The sequence below is a fragment of the Toxorhynchites rutilus genome, chromosome 2 (genome assembly GCF_029784135.1).
Source record: "Toxorhynchites rutilus septentrionalis strain SRP chromosome 2, ASM2978413v1, whole genome shotgun sequence".
In the NCBI taxonomy this organism is placed as follows: Eukaryota; Metazoa; Arthropoda; class Insecta; order Diptera; family Culicidae; genus Toxorhynchites; species Toxorhynchites rutilus.
Genome location: NC_073745.1, coordinates 73,605,403 through 73,630,504, shown reverse-complemented (window position 1 = coordinate 73,630,504; position 25,102 = coordinate 73,605,403). Strand labels below are relative to the sequence as shown.

Below are 25,102 nucleotides of genomic sequence, written 5' to 3'. Positions count from 1 at the left end.
TTTAGAGTCAGAGTTATTTGTTGCGCTAGAGCGAATTTTTGAGATTATGGATAACGATGGACCGACTCATCGCACAATTCACCCCATAAGATTGTCAATGTGTCATTAAAATGTGAAATAATTATTTCTAAACTTAGAACTCCTTAATCCTTAGGACTATACCTTGTATTTATGTTAGTTGGAATACTTTTGGAAGCAATTCAGAAATATTAACATTATTTTCAAATGGAAACGATTGTAATATTCAAATTCGCCTCAGGAAAAATTAACCATCTTCCTCGTTTCTTGTTAATTTTTCATTATAATAATTCACATATAAATAAGCCCACTGCTTAAGGTCGCCCAAAGTTTATTCACTTATCACGGAAACTTCGATCCGTGCGCAGTCCAATTTTGTCAGGTCTCAGGTTTTCGTTTCACTGCCACAAAATCCAGAGTGTTATGCAACCGCCACACCACAATCCCAATATTCCAACGTATTTTCCAGCGTATCTCGCACCTTTTTAGTTGACTGCAACAAACCACCGCGTCAATCAAGGAACCTGTCCTCAGAACACAGACCACAGAACGGCAATTGACGTCTTCTAGAACCTCTGGTGAAAGCGCACACAACAGCACAAACACACACACTTGCGCGTACACACTTTTCGTTTTATCCGATACGCACAACTGTGGGTCTTCCAAGCGCGAAAATCCACTCTGTTCGCTGCAGAAAGAACAACGACAACAACAGCAACACACTTTCCGATAAAGTTCCGGCACCTTCGCGCGACTCGCGCTGTCCAAATTCGAACTCAAACTGATTCGAAAAAGTCCAACAAAACTCAGACTCCGCGTGCGACTTGTTTTTGCTACGGTTCCCTTTCTACCTCTTTCATCTGCCCACCTTCATTTCCCATCCGTTCGGACTAACGAACCAAAGACGACGGCACGAAGACGAGGACGTTTACTAAAAACCACTCCAAAATTTTAGCGCTTAGTCACAAAGCAACACACGCGGTTGATAGCGACATTCAGCAGATCAAACCAAGCGTGTTTCCCCACTCCCGGACGATCTTTTGAAATTTTATCAGGAAATCGAAGAAATATATTCGCTCTTATCAAAAACAAAACAAAAAAGAACCACTGAAAGAGAATTCAGAAAAAGCTCATGCAACGGAATTGAGGGCGCGCCCTTTCGGAAGGACGCAGCTCGCGATCTCGCGTGTGCGATCGTAAACGGAGTTATGGGTGGCTTGAACTTTATCGCGAGAAATCATACCCCGCATGATGATACATGAGGCACCGAGGTACAAGTAATGTGTCAATGTGTGCTCAAAGGTCGATCGCTATGCCCACAAAGAACATCCATCCATAGCTTATGGTTGGGGTAGGTCCGATTGCCGGAGGCCAATCATGCGGTTGGAGACGGAACTCCTTTGCAGGCCAGAGTTCATTAAAGTGTAGTTAGAATGTTTCGATGATAGATCTGTGCAGATGGTTCGAAGGGCCGGCACGGAATTAATCATTGGGTTTGTATCCGTTAGATTCTCTGAGATTATTAAAATGTCGTTAGTTCGATGCGATAAAATTAATCATTAATTCCTGATTACTTCTTTCATAAATGATCATACAGTATTTCAATTACCCTTACGTGGAATTAAACAACGCGAATACTCTCTATAGCTGCTCACACATTCTATTCGCAGCTGGTGAACATTAAGAAACAAAAGTATTTGAAAATAATATTTATGATACATTGCGTTTCACATCTACAGGACCAATCATTTTTTCTGAGTTTCCAGAGATATGTAAGAAGTCGGTTGAATTGAAGTATGTAGTGTAGGATCCACTATCTTCATTTAAAAGACTGGCCTTTTGAATTTTATTGTTGTGGTCAGGCGCGAAACAATAAAAAAACTCAAATTCCAGTGTTTCATAACCATAGAACCAGATGGAAAAACTCTCACTCATTTACAAAATTATCGTCGATTTCACATGAATGTTTCTGATTTGTAGGTCATCTTAAGTTCTCAATCAGTTCAAATAACCCATTCGGAGTGGTTTTGACCAAGTTACGCCATGCTGTAGTGTGTATCTCGTTCTACGCAGAGGATACTGCTCGTTTAAGCTCTTCAAATTATTCACACTTCTTGTAAGCTGCATCTATTATTCGTACGATCACTCCTCATATGTTTTTGATAAGGTTTTGATCTGGTAAACAAGCTGACCAGTCCAGAATCTAAAGCCCCCATCCAATAAACCATGCCATGACTTTCCGGATGTTATGAATTGATGCCAATTATCTCGGTGTTCTGATGCAAAAACAGAAGTAATTGATTCTGAAGTACTTCAACGCACTTCTGATGTACATTTGTGTTGATGAAGGGCTATCTGAACCTGGCCTTTTTGAGAAAATTCTCCCCAAACCATAAAAATCCCAACTCCAAAGCTGCGGGTTAAAAACTAAAGTGGAGCCAATGACATGGGTTTCATTATTTCAGGAGAACTACTCTAATAAAAAGAAATGTAACTTGAATCGAATTTCTCCATATTGGAAGTACATACGGAACGTGTCAGAAGTACAATGAAGTACTTCAGAATCACTTCTGTTTTTTCATCTAAAACAGCGTGATAATAGGTAAATTGGTATCAATTCATAATCTCCCGAAAGTCAAGGCATGTTTTATTGAATGGGGGCTTCAGATTCTGGACTGGTCAGCTTGTTTACCAGATCAAAACCTTATCAAAAACATATGAGGAGTGATCGTACGAATAGAATATGCAGCTTACAAGCAGTATAAGTGATTTGAAGACCTTAAGGTGAAGGTGGAAGCTAGCCACAAATGGCTGCCACAATGGCGCTCACTTCTTTCATCTTCCTCCCTCACCCCTCGCCCGAAAATCGATAATTTTACGAAACAGTATGAAGAAAATGATCGTTTTCGCATATTTCCCACCAAGTAATATCAACCAAACTCTAATCGATTACTCACAAGATATTAAATTTTGATCTGCTGTCGCACTGTATAGTGAAAAACGTCGGAAAACTCGAGCAAATGCTCTGAAAGTTAAATTTTCATTTTTCAATCTTCGGCAATGGTTTTGTTTGTATCGGTGAAAGCATCGTTATTTTTTCGACACTGATGCCAGACAACATAATCGAAACAGCTATAAAAACCACTCAATAAAATGTTATTCCTGAGTCATAGCGTTTCATGTCATGAAAATCAATAGAATAAAATTGTGTTGATATCAATACAATTATTATTTTTACGTTTAATGGGTCTATAATGTAAGCTTTAGCAACTTTAACATTGGTTAAGAAAATTGTATTGCAGAGCTCGGAACACTGCCATGACTGCCTATGCTTTCAAAAATCTCTCTGTAAACGAAGAGAAAGATTAAGGCTCTCCAAGGAAAATACTGAGGAACTATCAACATCGAGTTACTGTGCGGAAGAACTTGTTAGAACCAGAGTTGCATTTTTTCATCAATGTCGCTGACAACTGACGAGGCACGTTAGTCACCTGCTACTGACAAAAATCTCGGTCAAATGGTGACTGACAGAGTACGATGCAGCAATTTGTCTGTTAAGGCTGATTTAGACGATGCCAGTCAGCGCTCTAGTTGAAGTATCCAGTGAATAGAGAACAACACTCTGTTCCAGTTAGAGGCCAATTACTTGTTCGATACTGGTACAAATAACTTGAACAGAGTGTCTGTTCTCTGTTCACTGGGTACTTCAACTAGAGCGCTGACTGGCATCGTCTAAATCAGCCTTTACTGAGCTTTGTCAAGTAGGCGGTAAAATTGTCCATAATGAATTGATGATTGTCGCAGATTGCATTTTATTTTCATCGAGCAAAGCTTCGATTTTCATTCCGGTTGTTGTTTCTTGTATTTACTGAAGTAAATACTATGTCGAACACGCGATAACGTGTGAGCGATTGCAAACCATCTAGGCAACGGAATATATAATTGACCAAAGCTTGAACTATCTCTACATGCTGAAATAGAAATTTCTCTTTTCGTTGAAATTAATGTCCGATATCGAAATTCACGTATTTGAAAGTCCGTTTAGACTCATTTATATCCTTTATTCTCCTCGAAGTTTTAGCATTTTATATAAGAATGGTATTCAGGTAGCAACGTTAACAAATGCATCCTGGTAGACGTGTAAACTTCCATTCAATCTCTCATTAAGACAACGTTGCTTTCCCACCTGTTGGAAGACGTCAATCATGTTTCCTGTGTTCAAAAAATGTGATCAACAGAACATCAAAAAATACAGAGGCATAACCTCGCTTTGTGCGTGTTCCAAAGTTTTCGAAATTTTATTGAATGACTTGCTTTTTGACTCTTGCAAGAACTACAAGAACTACAGATCGACTACTACGAACCTGGCTCAGTTCGCCTCGTTTTGCATAAGCAACATTGATGCTGGTGCTCAAGTCGACACCGTCTACACAGACTTGAAATCAGCATTTGATAGAGTTGACCACGGAATACTACTGGAACGATTAGGTCGAATCGGTGTCTCAGCGGATCTTGTCAGCTGGTTCGAATCATACCTAACGAATCGTATGTTCACCGTTAACATTGGATCGGAAAGATCAGAACAATTTTCGATCCTGTCAGGCGTGCCACAAGGGAGCAATCTGGGCCCCTTGCTATTCTCAATTTTCATTGACGAGCTTTCTATCGTACTACCTCCTGACTGCCGATTGTTCTACGCTGATCACGTCAAAATTTACATGGTCATCCGAAGCTTTGAGGACTGCCACGCTCTACAACAGCTGCTGGATCATTTCACCGAATGGTTTACACGGAACATGCTAACGCTAAGCATTCACAAATGTAATGTTATTACGTATCACCGCAAGCTCAATCCGATAACATCTGATTATTCAATTGACGGACAGTCTCTCGATCGTGTTCCTAAAGTCCGTGATCTTGGCGTCATCCTAGACTCATCATTTACCTTCAGATTGCACTACAACGACATGATTTCTAGAGCCATCCGGCAGCTGGGATTTATGTTTAAAATATCTCGAGAATTTAATGACCCGTTTTGCCTCCGATCTCTATACTGCACTTTGGTGAGATCGATTTTGGAATCTAACTCTCAAGTATGGTGCCCATATCAATCAACGTGGACTGCTAGGATCGAATCAATACAACGGAAATTTGTAAAACATGCCCTTCGTCGTCTTCCGTGGCGGGATCCTATGAATTACTGGGATTGCAGATATTACAGCAGAGAAGGAGCATTGCTCAAGCTATATTTATCGCAAAAATTTTAAACGGTGAAATTGATGCGCCTGAATTGCTGGGGCAACTCAACATTTACGCCCCTGAACGATTGCTTCGCCAACGGAATTTCCTGCTGCTTGAGCCCCGGAACACTCTATACGGACTACATGACCCAGTGCGCTCCATGTCCGCTAGCTTCAATGAATTATTCGTCTATTTTGATTTTGTCTCTACTTCGTCTGCATTTAACCACCGACTCCAGGAACTAAATAGGTACCACTGACAACGAGGACTGCCATGGACAAGGGCTCAGTTCCCACTCAGTTATTTTGTTTTTTTTATGACTTGACTTCAGTTGATGCTCACTGTTAATTTTTATTTTTATTTTTAGTGGCTTATATGTTGTGTTCAAAAGGCACTGTTTGTTTATATATATTGTTTGTAAGTCATGTAAAAGATGTGGGGTTTTTATGCCTTCCCTTGTCTGGCTTTTCCCCATCACATATTTCATATTTCATTAAGATAGTAAAAAGTCAGATGAATAAAGAAATAAATAAAGAAATAAATAAAATTACATCAGGTTACATGGTATTTCTTGTCTTGAAGATCATAGTGCGCTGGCTTACAACATGCTTTGATGGTCAAAACACTCTGACAAACTATTTAGCATCAAAGACTGAGGAATTTGTTTCGTCGGTTTATGTTTTGTTGCACGTCGTTTGGTGGTAATGTTGCAATGGTCGTCATAGTAGCCCAAATATATGCAGTGACTGTGACAAATTGCAGCTCTGGTTAGAACCAAAAGAGCCCCGATTCGTATGTGTTATAAATTTGCTCATGTTACGCTCGCGTATAATCAGAATATTACTTCATATGCAAGTACACATTCTATATATATTTATATTTTCAATTGTTCATCGGAACACATCGTTCATACATTTTACTTTAGTATTGAATTGTTATTTTTTTCAAATGTAAGCCTCGTGTCAGTGAAGCACCACACAGTCTGATAAGTGAATTGATCTATTCACGTACAAGAATCAAAACAAACGAAACAAATTGCTCTTCTCTCACAAACACTATTACCCCATTTTTACTCGTGGTTTTACCTACACTACTACAATGACTAGCTTCCACCTTCACCTTAAGGTGAAGGTGGAAGCTAGCCACAAATGGCTGCCACAATGGCGCTCATTTCTTTCATCTCCCTCCCTCACCCTTCGCCCGAAAATCAATAATTTTGCGAAACAGTGTGGAGAAAATGATCATTTTCGCACACTTCCCATGAAGTAATATCAGCCAAACTCTTATCGATTACTCACAAGATATTAAATTTTCATCTGCTGTCGCACTGTATAGTGAACAACGTCGGAAAACTCGAGCAAGTGCTCTGAAAGTTAAATTTTCATTTTTCAATCTTCGACAATGGTTTTTTTTGTATTGGTGAAAGCATCGTTATTTTTTCGACACTGATGCCAGACAACATAATCGAAACATCTATCAAAACCACTCAATAAAATGTTATTCCTGAGTCATAGCGTTTCATATCATGAAAATCAATAGAATAAAATTGTGTTGATATCAATACAATCATTATTTTTACGTTTAATGGGTCTATTATGTAAGTTTTAGCAACTTCAACATTGGGTAAGAAAATTGTATTGCAGAGCTCGGAACACTGCCACTGCTGCATATGCTTTCAAAAACAATAAACGGAAAAGTACTACATTCAATCAAAATGTCTCGGCCAACGAAGAGAAGAGTTAAGGCTCTCCAACGTGAATATGTGAAAACAATACGACCAACGAAGGAAAATATGAAGGAATTATCAGCATGCGGAAGAACTTGTTAATATCAAAAGAGGCCCAATTCGCATGTGTTATAAATTTGCTCATGTTACGCTCGCGTATAATCAGTATTGTCAGTGTCAATGAAGCGCCACACAGTCTGATAAGTGAATTGATCTATTTACATGTGCTTCGCTCTTCTCTCACAAACACTATTACCCCATTACCGAACCCGTAAACGAAGCTCAATACCAACTCGACTCTTCTTTGTGTTCGCCACAACGCGCACGGAGAGATCAGAATGTTAAGTTAACCCGGGTTAACATTGACATTTGAAACAATGTATTTTGACAATACAATGATTGAAAACTTATAGTGTGCATCCATTACTTGATTTGTTTACATTCGTTGCATAGGACCTTTTAAAAAGTTACGCGAAAAATCATTCCTAAAGCCTGGTTCATACGTTGTCAGTTCTTCGGTTGAGAGTAAACGTCAAACAATCCAAAGAATATCCCGCTTTCTGATTAGTCAACTAGCACAAGCAATATGTGCTCTTTCAGTTGCTCATTCTATACGACTACGGGACTGTGCAATGAATTGTGCGTTTGGTTTGATTTCCTGATGCGGGAAATTCCACGTTTTGATGGGTCCAATTTGCGCCTCCCCAGTTTTCATCTCGTTTTCCTTCGGATTCGGGCACCATTCAACGATTAATCATCACCATTCTGCTATCATCGCTCGATTGTACCACTGGGGGAGTGAACAAACAATACACTACAATCAAACTAAACGCTCCTTTTCAAGGCCGTTCCATCTATTCAACTTGCTAGATGCAACAAGCCAATGGTAAACAACAATGGCTGGTAGCTCCTAAACATACATTTATACCATAATGATGTATTTGGAAAAGTTGTTGAAAATTATAAGCAAATTCATAAAATTTCATTGGCATGGTTGTATAACACTACAAACATATCAAAAGAGCCTACTTACTATAAAAACATAGAAATATGTTTCAATTTTCTCGAGAATGGCTGCATATAGAAGAAGATTGATAAAGAGCTTTTTTGTTTCAAATCACATCAGAATTCATAGTTTGTGCCTAAAAATGATTGTTAATATTCGAAATTTCGAAAATTCATAAAAATTCGATGTTCCACAAAGTTCATCAAATATAGTTTTACCATCTTGGACTCATTTTTTTAAATTTTCTACATAACTTCTATTTTATATGAAAAAAATTTAATAAACATTTAAAATATTAGGCTGTCAAAAAAGTCCTGCGGTATTTCCGCGAGGTGTCGTTGTAAGCGCGTAGTTCTAGTAGTATTCATTGTATCGAGTCATACTATAGCTTGTTGGGAAGGTATTTTTGCGCGCTATAATATAGTCCTTGACAGTGTTTTGTTTGGTTAAGTCGTTCGTGAGTTATAGTGTCGCAAATATGGAGCAAAATAAAGAGAAAATCCGACATATTTTACAATACTACTATGACAAAGGCAAAAATGCATCTCAAGCTGCCAATAAAATTTGTGCAGCTTATGGACCCGATACAGTTTCCATTTCCACCGCACAACGATGGTTTCAACGTTTTCGTCAGACGGTGGCCAAGCCCTCATTAACGGCCAGGAAGGTTCTGCTGTGTGTTTGGTGGGATTGTCAAGGAATAATCTATTATAAGTTGCTTCCCTATGGCCAAACGCTCAATTCGGACCTGTACTGCCAACAACTGGACCGCTTGAAGGTAGCACTCATGAAGAAGAGGCCATCTTTGATAAACAGAGGCCTCATTGTCTTCCATCAGGACAACGCCAGGCCACACACTTCTTTGGTGACGCGCCAGAAGCTCCGGGAGCTCGGATGGGAAGTTCTTTTGCATCCGCCGTATAGTCCGGACCTTGCACCAAGTGACTACCACCTGTTTTTGTCCATGGCGAACGAGCTAGGTAGTCAGAAGTTAGCCACAAAAGAGACCTGTGAAAATTGGCTATCCGAGTTTTTTGCCCATAAGGAAGCGAGCTTCTATAACAGGGGTATTATGAATTGGCATCTCGTTGGGAACAAGTCATCGAACAAAACGGCGCATATTTGACTTAAAACAGATGATTGTAACTAATTTTATGAACAAATGAAAATTTAAAAAAATACCGCAGGACTTTTTTGACAGCCTAATATATATTCTAGATATTGAAAATTAAAGCTTTCTTTTTGTAAATAAAGAAAAGGTACCAATTTTTTTTTTCTTAATGGAGTTTTTTTTCACGCTTTAACATCAATACTCTATAACTACTTTTAATACACTATTTTGGTACGACTCATAGTTTTTGAGATATAAATTATCAAAGATTTCTCTTACTAAAATCGATACGCCTTTTTCAAAAATTACACTTGAGTCAAAAAATTCCCAAATGCTGGGGAAAAGTCAAATTTCCTCCAATCTAAACGAAATACAAACTTTCGTTCGAATCAGAAATAGAAGTTTTTAAAATCTGCATTTTTAGGATGATTTCATTTAGAATTGCATTATATTAAATTGTTTATATCTTGAGAACGGTTAGTCTTAGGATAAAACGTTATGTATAGTTTTTCATGGAGAATCGCATTCAGATTCCATTATTTATGTAACTTTTCTTAAATGCTTTCGATTTCACGAAGCGTTGAAATTTAATGAATTTTCAAAAATTCATATATATGTTATAATGTAAGGGTTTTACAATAAAAATATACCAAAAAATATCGATGGGAGTGTGTTTTGAGACGTATAAATTTTGAATATAAAATTAAAATTTTTAGTGAAACATTTTTACTGATGTAATTTAAATGTTATTTTTCCTAAATAGTTAATTAATTTTTTAACAACTTTGTCGAACATCTTATTTTAACCAGACAGAGTTACAATTTTTGAAAAAAATATAGGAGGTTGTGTTCAAGACACGAGCGTATTGTTAACGTAGAACTACGCTGTAGTTTAATTCACGTCGCTTGTTTATAACTGCGGATATTATTTTATAATGTTACGGAAACTTTGAAATAACCATTTCACCAGTTTGGTCACCCTGAAATGTTTTTTTTTATTGTAGATTCATTTGACGATAATTGTTTCATGATTTATTCTTGTACTCGCAGGAAAATACATGCTCGAGATAAGCGCAGCTGGTACCATCTACCGTTTGCTCTATGCCCATTGTTAGTGGATCTGCTCGATAAATCGCAAAAGGCCTTTTGGTACTACTATCATATCTCGCACATATCAACGGTGTATGTGTGTGTGTGCAGATAATAGTAAACAACTGCTCGGCTTGTCATTGCTATTGGTTTCCTGCTAAAGTGATTTAATAGATTTGGCTATTTTGTGAACAGGTTGAATACAACAAAGTTATGGATATAGAAGAGGGAAATATGCAGAGTATATCGGATGACGATATACTTTCCTGCTCGTCGTCCATCCTGAATACGCCTCAAAATGAGAAGAAGGGAGATGATGCTGATAAAACTGTAAGTGACTCTGATGATAACAATTTACAAATCACTATAATCTCGAAACCACCATTGGAGGTTGCGACTACTCTACTCAGGCAGGACCAAAAAGGCACTAAACTGAAGAGTGAGTCAATAAAACCTCTAAGTGGGGCTGGGAAGAAGCGATTCAAACGCTTTATTGAAAGCGGGATCACTCCTGATGAGGCACGGCGGTTGGCTATGCTACCTTTGGTGACACCAAACTCGAACCCAACCAAGCGCTATCATAATAGTGATAGCAGCGGCGATAATCCGCGCCCTAAAAAACAGGGTCGTGTCCCGGGATCTAAACTGTCTCTTGATGGGGGATCAGTCCAACATCGCTTGAATCCGACTAGAGCAAAATCCCCTGAACAGCCCCAAAGAACAGAGGGTAAGGACAAGCCATCGTATAGGGATGTGATCAACAGTGTTAAGGTAGGCATACTTCCAAAGAACTACCCTAACTCAGAGTTAACAATGCAGCAGCTTCTTGCAACGCAAAAAGCAGTTCTCAACAAAGTAGTAGAACAGCGAAAAGAAAAGGTGAAGCTAAAGTTTGGGAATTGCTTGTTTAGGCCAGGATATTTGATTTTGATTTGTAAAAACCAGGAAACATATGACTGGATCAAAAGTGTGATCTCTAGAATAGTTCCATGGGTGGGGGCAGAGCTTATTGCAGTTGATGAAGATCAAATCCCTCAACCGGAGACGTTAGTTGGCTTTTTTCCGATGAGCGCAGAAGACAGCAATGAAGAAATTCTTGCTCTTCTAGAGGCTCAGAATGCAAATTTAGTTGTTGATAGCTGGCGAATATTTATGAGGAAAATAATCAACAAGCGCCATGTAGAACTTGTTTTTAGTGTCGATCGGATATCGATGCAGTCACTGAAAAAAAGCGATTTTGTCCTAGACTATAAATTTGGGAATGCTCCTATTAGGAAAAAAAATCCCTAAAAGAAATGAACTGGAAAAAATGGAGGTTGATCGAAATTTAGAGGCCACCAGTGTAAAAAAGCCCTGCGAAACTGAAGAACACGAAGTGGGTGGTGTTCTCACTGTCCATTATATTCCAGGACCAAGCGGTGTCCAGCGTGCTGGAAAGACTCAATATAACACTGATGAGGCTAACAGTATTGCAAGAACCTGTGCTACAACTGGAGACGATGAGGTGGATGGAAATGACACTACATCACATGTCCCAGGGCAGATCAGGGTCAAAAGTACTGGACGGACTATCTCGAAGAACAATTCGGAAGCCAAAAATCGGATGATCAATGACTGCAATGATTTTTCTGGGGAACAGAAAGAAGTACCCAATGATCAAATACATGATCATCACATTCAATAGTCACGACAATATAAAGTTCATCCAAATAAATCTCCATCATGCAAAGGGTGCAAGCGCTGTACTTTGCAAAAGATTTATACAAAGCAAACTAGATATTGCTTTTATCCAGGAGCCGTGGACAAATAACGGAAAAATATTGGGTATTGAAACTAAATCGTGTAAGTTGATATATGATGAAACACAGCAGTCCCCAAGATCTGCTATCCTTGTGAACGGGTACGTTAAAATGTTACCTATTACAGAATTTATACAACGAGATATTGTAGCGGTTGTTTGTGAAATTCCTACTACTCGTGGAAGAACAGAAATCTGCGTGGCGTCTGCATATTTTCCAGGAGACGTAGACGAAGTGCCTCCCCCTGGAGTCCAAGCATTTGTATCTTTTTGTAGATCTCAAAATAAAGCATTCATCATCGGGTGCGATTCAAACGCACATCATACGATATGGAACAGTACAGACATTAACACAAGAGGTGAGTGTTTATTACAATATTTGACAACCAATAATATAAATATTTGTAATGAAGGTACCAACTGTACTTTTATGAACTCCATAAGGCAGGAAGTTTTGGATTTGACATTTTGCAGTAATACTCTCTTTGAAAACATATTTAATTGGCATGTTTCTGAAGAAATATCGCTGTCCGATCACAAACACATAATGTTTGACTATAAAGTGAATAACATTATTAGAGAAACTTTCAGGGATCCCAGAAAATCAAACTGGGAACTTTACTATTCCTATCTATCGGTGGGGGGTAGCTTCCCAGAAAAAAGTATTAAAACTAGTGAGGAACTCGAAAAAACCTCTATTTATGTTACAACAAAAATAATTCAAGCTTACAATAAGAGCTGCCCAGTCAAGGTACGATCAACAGACAGAGATGTACCATGGTGGAATACTAGGCTGGAAAATTTAAGAAAAAACGCTCGAAAAATGTTTAACCGAGCAAAGCGTACTTCGCAATGGGATGAATATAGGAAAGCACTCACTGCCTATAATAAAGAGATCAGAAGATCTAAACGTAAAAATTGGAGGCACACCTGTGAAAACATTGAAAGTACTCCAGTCGTTGCAAGATTACAAAAAGTTTTGGCAAAAGATCATTCTAATGGTTTAGGAACTCTCAAAAAAGAGGACGGAAAGTTCACTTCTAATGCATCGGAGACCTTGAGTTTAATGATGCAAGTTCATTTTCCAGGATCGCTACCGGTCTTGAGTGATAGGACGACTTCCATAGATCCACATACTGATTTGCAACAGAATCACACTTTACCGTCTGAAGATTTCAATGATAATACCAGTAAACCTGGGCATAAAATGATCAGTGCAGAAAAGCAAGATCTAGCGAGTTGTATTTTCACTCATGCAAGAGTCGAATGAGCAATAAATTCATTTGATCCTTTTAAATCACCGGGAAGCGATGAGATCCGTCCTGTGAATTTCCAGAAAAGTGGAGGAACTGTAGTTCCCTGCTTAACAGAAATGTTCAAAGCTAGCTTACGATTGAACTATATACCAAAGAATTGGCGACAAATTCGGGTTGTTTTTATTCCCAAAGCTAATAAAAAAGATAAAAAAAGTCCAAAATCGTTTAGGCCTATTAGTCTTTCGTCATTTATGCTGAAATTAATGGAGAAACTAATTTATGACTATATCAAATCGCAATACTTGAAATCGACACCACTCAGTAAACTTCAATTTGCATACCAGCCAGGAAAATCAACAGTAACAGCACTTCATACACTAGTAACGAAAATTGAAAAAACACTTGAAGTCAAAGAGTTGCTACTAGCCGCGTTCTTAGATATTGAAGGAGCGTTTGACAATGCATCCCACAATTCAATGAGAAATGCTATGATACAGCGTAATTTCGATGAAACTGTTGTAGAATGGATATTTCAAATGCTACAAAAAAGAGAAATAACGTGTAATCAGGGAGGGGCCACAGTTACAATAAGAACTGTGAAAGGATGCCCACAAGGCGGGGTCTTTTCACCTCTGTTATGGTCATTGGTAGTAGATAACCTACTGGCATTCCTTGAAAGGATAGGATTTGAAATCATAGGCTTTGCAGATGATATTGTAATTGTAGTTCGTGGGAAATATGAGCATGTAATCAGAGACAGATTGCAATATGCTCTAAACTTAACTATAGCATGGTGTAATGATGAGGGTTTATCTATAAATCCTCATAAAACTACTGTTGTTACTTTTACACGTAGAAGGAAAATGAAAATACCAGATTTGCATTTGCTGGGAACTAAAATAGTGTTTTCTCCAAAAGTGAAATATTTAGGAGTAACACTTGATAGCAAGCTCAATTGGAACTCGCATTTAGATGAAATAATACATAAGGCTACAAATGCATTATGGATTAGTAAAAGAACATTCGGTAACAAATGGGGACTTAGACCTAAAATGATCTACTGGATCTACACTGCTATAGTGAGACCTAGAATAACATATGCGTCATTAGTTTGGTGGCCAAAAACAAAATCCAAGCATGCTCAGGAAAAGCTAGGAAAATTACAAAGGTTAGCTACAATTTCCATCACAGGAGCAATTCGTAGTACGCCATCTAAAGCACTAGATGCAATGTTAAATCTACTTCGTTCAATTGGAGGCGGAAAAAAAGCACTAAGGTTGAAAAGAACAAAACAGTTCTTTGATGGAGACCTTAGGGGTCATTTAAGTATCTAAATTAGTTTTTTACTTCTAAATTAGTTTGGGAGTGTATTCAACTTCTTCAAGAGGTAGCTAAAAAAAGTGCAGTGAACCTATTCTGGGTTCCAGGGCACTGTGGAGTTGAAGGTAATGAAAAAGCAGATTTGTTAGCTAGATGTGGATCATCGAAACCATTCCTAGGACCAGAACCATTTTGTGGGGCCCCTGAATGTACCCTCAAAATGGAATTGAAGAACTGGGAAAAATCAAAGATTGATGGCATCTGGGCACATAGTACAGTAGCTCGACTCACGACTCACGACATTTATATCACCAAGTAAAAAAGTAACTGAAAGACTTCTCAGCCTAACAAAAAAAGACCTATGCACTTTCACTGGCCTAGTGACAGGACATTGTCCAAGCAAATACCACCTAAAGAAACTAGGTAAATTAGAAGATGATACCTGTCGTTTCTGTAACCTAGAAAGTGAAAGCTCGGAACATTTATTATGCAATTGCGAAGCACTTTTTCATAGATGGCGCAATTTCTTTGATAAAGGTTTAATGCAACCTGCAGATGTTTGGATAGCTTCCCCCAATAAGGCAATAATGTTCATTCGTGCTATAATACCTTATTGGGATCATGCCTACAGTCAGCAAGTGGAAATCACTCCAACTAATAGCGATACGACACCCTGATAAGGCTTACAACAAATAGGGGCAACAAAATATTACAGACACACAGGCCAAAGGTTGTGCAGTCCACTGATCATTCAACAAGAGCCAAAGGTTGTACCGATCATGACAACTCTACACGAACTGATGATTGCGCCGGCTAGTGACCATTCTATCCTGGATTCCTCGAGTCGAGAAAGACGCACCACGCTAGATATGAGGTACAGACTAGGGGGGCGTTGCTGATTAATGGTCAGCTGCATCCCAATAGGAAGTATCCCGTGTCGGGCACACGTACAGAGCATTGGAGACAGCAACATCCCAATTACGAAAACACTTGTAATACTAACCTCGAGCCAACCGCGAGTAATCGGTTACATATTACTAACATAGATAATAAGAAAAATTGTATTGAACTCCCGGCCCCGTGAGGCTAACGCCATATGAGCCTTTTTAAAAATATATATTTTGGAGAAAAAAAAAAATAGGGGCCCGCCACAATAGATGAAATAACTGGTCGTAGTGGAAAATGTACCCAACAGGAAAAAAAAAAAGCGCAGCTGTCATCCTTAGTAGAGAAAGTTTTGCTACTAGCAAGCGAAACCAAACCACTGACAAAATTCCAGAACATTTATTCTCTTGGTGAGCTGACGATAGCCTAGCTTGATGACTCCCTACACAATTGTGTGGCTCAAAACATAAATGCAATGGCGTCAGTTTGATGCAATGATTGCAATGCCAGAGACATCAGCGAGAGAGTAATTTAGTCGCTTCCACAGCTCAATCCGAAACGAAGACATGTGATGGCGCAAAACAAGGAAGAACGAGCGATGTTCATTGTTTCGTATGTAGAACGATATTGACAGTTTGCCTTTCCTTCCTTCCTTTGTTGAATTAAAGAGACTTTAAACTTCTTTAGTTTATTCGTCTCTAGCCTTCAAAAAGTGCCTTGGAAAACTCTACTTTTTCCTCATATTACTCCTCCACCCCCATTGCCTTGAGAAAACCATTCGATCTCTCGCCGTCCAGCTCGTCCAGCAACGGTGTTGTCCAGTCGGTGTCCTCCTGAAGTTTGCCTCAACAAGATTCACTGTTTATACTCTAGGCAAATATTCCCCTTCTTCTTCTTTTCCTTTGTTCACGGAGACTTTACATCTTCATCGATTTCCCCTTCGTTGCTCGTCGTTGACAGCTCTGTTCGGGAAAGTATACAAATGGACAGAACGAATGTATGAGGAAATGCTTCCAATTTTCATCAATTTAAACCATATACAGACTATGGGTTTGTAATTTATAGCATATCAAACAAATCCTAGGAAAGACTGCAACATTCCAATTACGAAAACACTTGTAATACTAACCTCGAGCCAACCGCGAGTAATCGGTTACATATTACTAACATAGATAATAAGAAAAATTGTCAAAGTATTGAACTCCCGGCCCCGTGAGGCTAATGCCATATGAGCCTTTATAAAAATATATATTTTGGAAAAAAAAATCCTAGGAAATTTCCGATTCGTTTGGTATCTAAAATGCCAGAATCCATTCACGGCAAAAATAGTTAATAACTTTAACTTTATTTAACTTTATTTCATAAGAACGTGACATGTTTTCTGATGTGGCACCCTTAATGAAAGACGTAATTCTACGTCAAAAAAGATCAATAATTTTCAATACGTCCTTTTAAATAATCAGTCAGTTAATCAGTAATTTAAATTGATCATATGGTCGGTGTTGAGCCAGAGTGGACCAAGTCGCAGAATTGAAAATTTCGAGTTATTGATTACAATTGGTTAAGCATTCCAACTCTTAAAAAATGATTCATTTGATTCATTCAGAGTAGACCATATACATATAGACAGCCAAATAACTGCCTTTTTGGTATGATACTTGATCTTTTTACAACTATCATACGTCAAAGTATTGCCAAAGAGTATCTAACATTTCTGAGAACAATATTGAACGGAAAAATTAAATGCTTTGAAAATTGCAGTGCATTAAACTTTATGTTCGTTTTTCTCGAAATCAAAAAAATGTCACATGGTCCGGTCTGACTTAACACCGACCATATGATAATAAAAACTGAGATTTGGGGTAGTTTCCATTAAAAGTACTACGTTTCAAAAGAAATCGGAGAGGGTCGGGTCAGTGGCCGGTTGGTATCACGTGGAATTGTTTCTTTAAAATCATTTCCTGCAGAACCTTAATGCTGTTTTACAGAATATTAATTATAAATGAAAAATTAAATAATCGTTTATTTTGTTTGTAAAATTATGGAGTCGATCTGGCGTAGTGGTAACATCCATACCTCTCACGCAGAGATCACGGATTCAATTCTCACTCCCGAACGAACGAACGAAATGCCTTCACCATGGATGCCACATTTGAGCGGCTACAAAATTGAGAATATTAGCGCGGAAAACATAACAGATCGCCTTCGGAAAACTTTACTGGTCGCTCAACAAAATATGCAAATAATTTTGATTTAATTTCTCCATCACACAATGTGATAGCCCAGCAAGTATTTTCACATAATTTTAGAAGTCTCTGTCTGTGGTTTCCTCAGCGTGTCAAATGCCTACAAAATGAAGATATGTCGTTACATCGGGAATCTCTGTCACCATCTCCCCAACATCTCCAGTTGTATTCAACATTGGACGCGACACGAGCTCACTTCGAACCTAACTTCAAGTAACGTAATGCCATGCAGAGGAGGCAGGCATAATTGATGTTTAACATACACCCCCCTCGCTTGGCCACCGTCCGTTGCGATTCGACTGTTTCGATTTTCTTCCACCTATTTTTTTTCTCCACAAAACTCGTTCACATTTAACGCGCCCATCTCGCCCAGACGATATGTACTTGACGCGGTTGTACACCGACCCTCGCCGTCGGCTCCATTACCTGCGCACTTGAACTTCAACGCAATGAATCAGGTTTTTCGGGGGCCCGTGTCGTATGGATCAGATTCCACTACCCGGGCGCATAACATCCGCGGGCAATGCATGTAATAGCTTATTATGACCACGAACTTGGTTTTCGATAGGTCGTGCTGCGGACTATGTAGGATCCCGCGAACATTTTGGCAGTTGTTCCCTACGGTAAACGCCGGTCGATAATCTTCGCTGAACCTAAACATCAGTGCAATGGCGGCTGTGTAAACACACCGCGGAATGATGTGTTTTTTCTCACCACCAATAATGGCCGGATCGAATTAATAGAAAAATGATTGCGTTTACCTACTCCTTACGAAAAACGGTACAGCAACTGGTTGGATCTGATCGCTTACACGGCCATTAGATAGGTAATGAAATGCAATTATTCGATTTGCTTTATTTCTCTCGCTTTTCTTTCCGATAGCAATCGAAGTTACAGAATGGCGGACCGCACGTATCGCATTTGCACACGAGGGTTTGGCGGAATCCATTAGGTTACCGGAAAGGTGTTTGGCACAGTGAACTTCGAAATGGTGAACTTGCTGGTCATATTATTGGCGGGCGACGAATGCAAAATGAGTAATTTAATTATTCGCATCAGCACAACCGGACATGCGATTTTCGAATCAGACTTAGCATTCTTACATGGTTGGGACTATGGTTTCTAGGTTTTGCGGTCACTCTACATCTTCTGTGCTTCTATATAATTTCAATTATAAGAGGATTCAATTCTATTTTTTTTGGTATGATTATTTTAATTCATAGTAGACTAGCTGACGTCGTTATCACATCCAATCACAGAACTGTTCATTGATTGATCTTCTAATCTACCCTTTAAACATATTTTTTACTATAAAATTTCAATACTTCTACCAAAACTCGTCATTATAATATCAGATTATTTTCAGACACAGTTCTCGTTCAAGATATTTCATCCACTTGCAAATAGCATGTTTCTCCGTTACATGGAATAAATGTTTGATACAGAAAATATGATAGAATGAAGACAGCCCTAAATCTTACAATTCCTTTCTCGAGTTTTGTTCTTATCAACACATTCGACGATCCATTTTTATTTATATAGATAGAAGACGATATAGAGAGAGGAAAGGGGCGTCAAACCACCTTCTTCAAAACATTTATTGCTCCTTAAAATCTCTATACGCCAAATTCGGCTCCATTTGCTTGATTAGTTTTTTAGAGTTATGCAGAAATTTGTCTCTCATTTGTATAGCAAACCAAACCACAACCATCCACCCGCACCGATAAAATCGTTGAGATCATCCAAGTAGAACGGCATGTGAGCACTCGCTCGATTGGCCAGGAACTGGGTATAGACCATAAACCGTTTGAAACCATTTGCAGAAGATTGGATTCCAAAAAAAAGCTGGATGTATGGGTGCTACCGGAGTTAACGCAAAAAAATCGACCCATTTTTGAAGAAGATTGTGACTGGTGATGAAAAGTGGATCACGTACGACAACCTAAAGCGAAAAAAGTCGTGGTCGAAGCGCGGTGAGCAGGCCCAAACCATCGCCAAGCCCGGATTGACGGCCAGGAAGGTTTTGCTGTGTGTTTGGTGGGATTGGAAGGGAACCATCCACTATGAGCTGCTCAACTATGGCCAGACTCTCAACTCGGTTCTCTACTGTGAGCAGCTTGACCGTTTGAAGCAGGCGATTGACCAGAAGCGGTCAGAAATGATCAATAGGAATGGTGTTGTTTTCCACCAGGACAACGGTCGGCCTCACACATCTTTGATGACCCGCCAGAAGCTACGGGAGCTCGGATGGGATGTCCTATTGCACCCACCGTATAGTATAGTATAGTAGTATAAGGAAGGGGGGATAATGAAGTTGCCTTCTAAATGGCAACAAGTTTGCGAACAAATTGGATAATTTTAAGTCTGTTAAATAAAGCGTCAAATTTCGATCAGAAATACGACATTTCTTTTTCCCTAACCCTATAAGGTAATAAAGTTAATAATTTTATCCTAGAAATTTGTATTAAACTTGATTATTTCTATCAATTAAATTGAAGGTCTCTAACCGCTCTACAATTTTTGTTCTTTGACACCCAATTTCTATACTTCTTAGTTTGGCTGCAATATCGATATAAACAATTCGTAATGAAAATTCATGCAAAATCTTCAAAAATCACGATTTTAACCCAATGTACATTTAATAAACACTTGAATTTCATCTTATCGTTGACATTTTTTCTTAAAATAAGTCATATTGGAAATATAAAAAAAATATATATTTTTTTTTCAAACTGTATATAGTCGAGTCCAAAATTGAATATAACCGAATCACATATAATCGAGTATGTATATAATTGAGTCCGACCTGTATGTCTATCTTGTAGGAAAGGCAAAAACTGATAATGTTTGTTGTGAAACTATTGTTTGTCTTCCTTCTATTGTTCGAACTGTTGTATAATTTCTTTTGCACGAGCTTTGTTTACACTTGTTTGGCTGCCAAATTTTATCGGCAAACCTGTGCTACCCTTTTTTCGTCCGAAAAGAAAAAAAACTTTCGTGCGACCCGAAAGAAGACTTTCGTGCGACCTTTTTTGGGCGATATGATTGTTTGTTCGATTCACGTCCCATCTGAAGAATCGCACAAAAAGGGTTCGCAAAAAGGCAGCTTTTGTTTCTGCTACGAGTGCAGTACACTCTGTCCAACTTCTATAAGACCAGGTGATGATCTTGCGGCTTTGTGTCATTGTAAACAAACAATGCTTCAATTTATATTCTAGTGTGTACACTCAAACTAGCGTTGGCAAAAAACATGCCATCTTTGGCAGAAAAGATGCCATTTCCTGGTCATGAGAGTCAAATGCGCAAAAAATGAGCTATTTTGAAGCTTAAAAATGGTTTGTATGTATGCGTGCAGACATCTCTTTCTGTTTTCTTTTCTCTTTCAGCTCATTTAATGTAATAAATCGGGATGCCAGAACATGTGCTAAAAATTAACTTTGGATGTAGGTATTGGTGACTACCATACACTGCATGATTTCCATATGTGTGTGTGCAAGCGCTGAGCGTAAACGATTGTTTTGGCATTTCTCAAGTGTTTTCGGGGGTTTCGAAAAAAAAATTTTGATGCCAAATCTGTCAAAATTGCATGAAACGTCGAGATCTAGTGTCATCTCGAAAAATTTTGTTTTTGTCAAAAATCGACACTCTGGGACGGAGTACGAGACGAAACGTATGGTTTTAAGTGCCAATAAAAATAATCATCTCGATTTTTTCGGAACTTGTTGCGAAATGTTGATTTGCACGATAATATACCCTATGCAAAATGTTAACTCATTCGAACTTCATTCATTAGTGTTGCAGACGTTAAAATTTGAGTTTTTTTTTTTTTTGAAAACCGGAAAATAATAATGTATCACGATTAAATTGGACGTTCTTTCAATCATCAAAAAGTTTCTACAATAGTTTTTTTTATTTCAATATAAAAAATCCCTAAATACAAACCTACTCGAACACCGTTTCGATTTCACTCGAATTACTTTTCTTAAGCCATTTTATCTAAATCAGCAAGAATGTGAGAGATAGTCACTGATAGTATTTAACTGACTGTCAGTGATTCTGTTCCTTGGCTTTGATTTCACTTCTTTCGTAACTGAAACAACTGCTAACAAATATTTGTGGATTCAAATAAATAAGTGATACAATGAACATGTTTTATCAGTTCTGGAAATCGCGCTTCTGGAACAAATCTGGAGTAGAAATCCAAGACATCACGGTTTTCAAATTTGTCACGCAACTCTTAATCAAACTGCGTTTGAATGAGTCCCATCTGCAAGTTTTTTAGCGGTATGTACATAATCGAAACTGAGTGGGGTAGAGAAAATTGGAGTATTCTCTCATTGAGAAATTCTCAATGTCAGAAGAAGGTTAAAATGAAATTTTCCCATTTGTTGTTTTAACTTGAGTTTGTTTTCGAATACAAAAAAATAATAAAGAAAAAAAGAAAAGAAGCTTGGAACTCACAACGATAAGTACGAGTTGATTGATGATTTGGACGATATCCTTCAAGACATCCTCGAATCCTACATCCATAGAAAAAGTTATAGGAGGTTGTGTCTAAGATACAACCGCATTGTTGACGTAGAACTACGCTGTTATTTTATATAAGTCGCTTGTATATACCTTCGGATATTATTCTATAGTGCTGTAAAATTTTAGAAACAACTGCTTAGTAGAATAATCTCTGAAATGTTTTTTCATTGTAGAATCAGTTGACTATAATTCATTGATGATTCATTCTTGCCCTCGCAGAACAATACACTAGCTGATCATATGTCGCAAATAATATCAGTATTGAAAATTTACGCCGAACGCTATTCCGGTAGCCTTTTTCGAAATTGACATAGACTAGGCTACAGTCGATTATATACATGTTGCACCAGCACCATTATTCCACATCTCATAACTGCATCAATATGTCTTTGGCAACGCGAGGAAACAACAACAATGACAACACATGCAAGTATCAAATATCATGCTACATGTTATTTAGTATTGCCTCAGGGGAATTACACCTCTAGGCATCGTTCGTACAAAGTAAACCAAGCGCCAAACAAGCGTTTGCCATAGCACGCATACATAGGAATATTGACACTTCTCAACATTTTGCGTTATTCTCAAATGAAACGATTCTGTTTATAATACTGGTCTCGAAAAAAGTTGCATTACTTTCACATGCTCGAGATAAGCGCAGATGCCAACCTTAGTATTGCTACTAGCAAGCGAAATCTAATCACATACAACATTCCAGAACGACGTGCCTAACAAGCTAAATAAACTCTTTTTGTTACTATCAACAACCTCGAAAACAGTAACATTACTTTATTATGATCAAAATTAGCGCAATCCTAGTTGAAGGCAGTTTTGTGACTGGCTCACGAACCCAAATAACTTATAACATTCCAGTATGGCATTCAAGATGTTTGGTATTCCCCAAATGATTTATTGGCGCACAAACTTGATGCCTGCTTGGCCATAAAGTCAGTTTAATGCATTGATGCAATGTCAAAGGCATCAACGAAGCCCTTATGATGACGAAAAACAAACAATGTTAACTGCTTGGAAAAATACTGAACTATGCCACACGGCTTGTACTTTGCTGTAATACCCATCGATGCGAGTTTGCTGATGAGTTCGTCTAGAGCGACCGCCTTCACCACCAGCGGGGGGAGATTGATTTTGGTTGCTGCCTGGGTAAAGGCGTTTACATTTTCGACCAACGCGCCGAAATCACCTACTTCGCTGTTGTTCGATGCGGTGTCACACTCGCGAAGGCTCGGTTCAGTGCGAGCGCGTTTCACTGCACCAACATCGCGTGCTTCACTAGATGACGCTTGCCTCGAAATTTGACTGCCCCTGGCAATGCGTTCGCTTTTTGCAGTGCTTGAGCCAGCCTTCCTCTTCTTCTTGCTCATCACACATTACGCGAAGCGTCCAATTTATGACGCGGAAAGAAAAACACACGATACGAATAACGCCAAAAACGAACTGAAAAAATCACACGACGATATCCAAGTTGGATTACCACTGGTGGGGTCCAATCTCAGATCGAAGCGCAGCGAAAGCAAAGTGAACTGGATTGCTCAACAGTCCGATGCCGAATGAAAGTTTGCCTCAGCGAGAACCACTGTTTATACTCTAGGCAAGTATTCCCCTTCATTGTTCTTCTTTTTCTTTGTTCACGGAGACTTTAAATCCTACGATTTCCCTTTCGCTGCTCGTCGATTAGTTGCTCGTTATTGACAGCTCTGTTCGGGAAAGCACACAAATGGACAGAACAAATGTATGGGAAAATTGAAACGCTTAAAGTTTTCATGTATTTTAACCATTTACGAACCAGGAGATTCTAATGTATAACATATTAGACAAATCTTAGGGAATTTCCGATTCGTTTACTATGTAGATCGCCAAAATCCGTTCGCGGCAAAAATAGCTATTAACGTTAAATTTATTTCATAAAAACGTGACCTGTTTTCTGATTTGGCACCCTTAATGAAAGACGTAGTTCTACGTCAAAAACTAGTATCGCGCCAAAAAAGGCAGTTATTTGGCTCCCTATACGTACATAGTCCACTCTGACTGAATCAAATGAAGCATGTTTTAGATTTGGTTCACTATGACTGAACAATTTCGAAATATTTCTCAATCAAATAACAGTTGTGAGTCGAAGTGTGCCATTGTGTTATGAAAATTAGAGTGAGAAGGACTGCGTAAAAATTTGGTTGCGTTCAGCATAAAAGTCTCTGCGATCACGGCTTGCATTATAAAGCATATGCTTCCCATTTTCAATAATCATCCAACTTAAAGATGTAGAACCCTAGGTTGATCACTTGAAATGTAGTATTATATTAGGCTGTCAAAAAAGTCATGCGGTATTTTTTTTTTGAATTTTCATTTGTTCATAAAATTAGTTACAATCATCTGTTTTAAGTCAAATATGCGCCGTTTTGTTCGATGACTTGTTCCCAATGAGATGCCAACTTCATAATACCCCTGTTATAGAAGCTCGCTTCATTATTGGCAAAAAACTCGGATAGCCAATTTTCACAGGCCTTTTTTGTGGCTAACTTCTGACTACCTAGCTCGTTCGCCATGGACAAAAACAGGTGGTAGTCACTTGGTGCAAGATCCGGACTATACGGCGGATGCAAAAGAACCTCCCATCCGAGCTCCCGGAGCTTCTGGCGCGTCACCAAAGAAGTGTGTGGCCTGGCGTTGTCCTGATGGAAGACAATGAGGCCTCTGTTTATCAAAGATGGCCTCTTCTTCATGAGTGCTACCTTCAAGCGGTCCAGTTGTTGGCAGTACAGGTCCGAATTGAGCGTTTGGCCATAGGGAAGCAGCTAATAATAGATTATTCCTTGACAATCCCACCAAACACACAGCAGAACCTTCCTGGCCGTTAATAAG

At 38.6% G+C, this 25,102-nt stretch overlaps 2 protein-coding genes across 8 annotated transcripts in view; one reads left to right on the top strand and one right to left on the bottom strand.

Moving 5' to 3' along the window:
- Nucleotides 1–25,102, top strand: part of LOC129771594 (D-beta-hydroxybutyrate dehydrogenase, mitochondrial) — a 285,257-nt gene that overhangs the window by 76,795 nt on the left and 183,360 nt on the right. The window lies entirely within an intron of this gene.
- Nucleotides 1–25,102, bottom strand: part of LOC129771596 (elongation of very long chain fatty acids protein 7) — a 151,909-nt gene that overhangs the window by 43,680 nt on the left and 83,127 nt on the right. For 2 of the 5 annotated variants that reach the window (XM_055775398.1, XM_055775395.1), the window contains exon 1: nucleotides 500–802. The exons of the other annotated variants lie outside the window; for them this stretch is intronic. The gene's annotated coding sequence lies outside the window, so the exon portion shown is untranslated. Of the gene's footprint in view, nucleotides 1–499; nucleotides 803–25,102 lie in introns of those variants that run through there. 5 annotated transcript variants of the gene reach the window in all.